The 1,457-nt window shown below is 51.4% G+C and overlaps 1 pseudogene; it reads right to left on the reverse strand.

Annotated features, from left to right (window-relative positions):
• Window positions 1-915: 915 nt before the first annotated feature.
• Window positions 916-999, reverse strand: LOC138917951 (U4 spliceosomal RNA; annotated as a pseudogene).
• Window positions 1,000-1,457: the final 458 nt, after the last annotated feature.

Here is a 1,457-nt window from a genome sequence, read left to right on the forward strand (position 1 = left end):
TTTTCTACAGGCTTGTTCTTGATTGTAAGCTGGAGAAGTGATTTCAGGATTGGTGAGACACTACTGCGTGTATGTCTTACCGTGGCCACCTCAAGGCGTCCCTCTGAGGGAGGGATGTGGCTTCATTTCCTGGAGGAGGGGATTGAAACAGAAATGTGTGGGCAATGGTTCTCTGTGAGGCAGGACCTCCAGGACTAGGCTAAATGAAATGATGGGGTGGGGTGTTTATTTGAAATCAGACACATTGACTACTCACCTATCAGAACTTTGATACTAATTTTTGATAATTTTATCAGAGCTGCTTATTTCTTGACCTCTTTCAAAGACTTTCTGGAAAATTCTGGTGTCAGAAAAGGAGCACTCAGTTAGGAGTCAAGAGTGAAGAGTTGCAGACTAGATCTAGCTCTGTGAGGTTGCTTAACCTCTCTGAACCCTGATTGTAAAATATAGGGGCTTTGGTTAAACCTGACACATGCTAGGATCCCTCTAATGAAACCCTGTGTATCTTTGATTTTCTCTGAGCGGTAGGGCTGACTATCTTCAGGGCTGGGGGAAAGTGGTTGTGAAAGGACAGCCTGTCTTCCTGTGGGAAGTAGCTGGGTAGCCAGGCTGTCCCTGGAGTACCACGGCATCATAGCTTCTCTGCCACAAGATGGACTTATACCAGTGACCTCCTACACCCTCCCTCGGCATGTGCCTGGGGTTCTGGGAGGACCAGGATGGCATGGGAGGGGGCATCATCTCTTCAGGTCCATGCTTCGTTCCCCTCAGCATCCCCCTCTGTCTCTGCCTTTATCCTCCTCAGCCTCTCTCAGCTGGAGCCACCGGCAGGCATGTCCCATTCTGCAGCCAATTCTGACCAAGGCAGGAAATGGATGTGGAGCCTCAGTCTGCCACTGGAGAGAGGAAAGGGCTGGAATTCGGTCTCATGTTTTCAATCAGTAACAATCGTGCCTTGGTTAAACCTCAGAGGCGACGGTGCTACCACTGCTCAAAGCTGAAGTAAGTCGTGTTCTTCAGATGTGGGATCTAGAGGCTTAGGCACGACTCACAGGCTCCTGGGTGCCTTCCTCCTGCTCTCAAGTCTCCTTTGCTCAAATCCAAATGAGGATTGGGTGTGTCAGAGGCAGCCCGACTGCTGGGCAGCCCTCAACTTCCAGAATTTCCCCCTTACATCCCCATCCCCCAGTGGCGTCGGCAGTGATTCCCAAATCCACGATCTGACCATAGTCTTGTCTAGTGATCCAGACCATGCGTCTCTTACTTGAGCCTTGGTTTGAGGCTGGGGGCCTCCCCAAGGTGCAGCAGCCTGCTGGACGAGATCCCATGGGACAGCTCAGGGTTCCACCCGTGCCTGGACTCTGCTGGTGTTTCCGATTGTCTCAGTGGGGCCAGACCGTTAGTTGTCGCCTGCAAGAACCACACCTGAGTTTGTCTTGTGTGGCTCAGCACTGTCA

Source organism: Equus caballus, chromosome 15 (assembly GCF_041296265.1).
Source record: "Equus caballus isolate H_3958 breed thoroughbred chromosome 15, TB-T2T, whole genome shotgun sequence".
In the NCBI taxonomy this organism is placed as follows: Eukaryota; Metazoa; Chordata; class Mammalia; order Perissodactyla; family Equidae; genus Equus; species Equus caballus.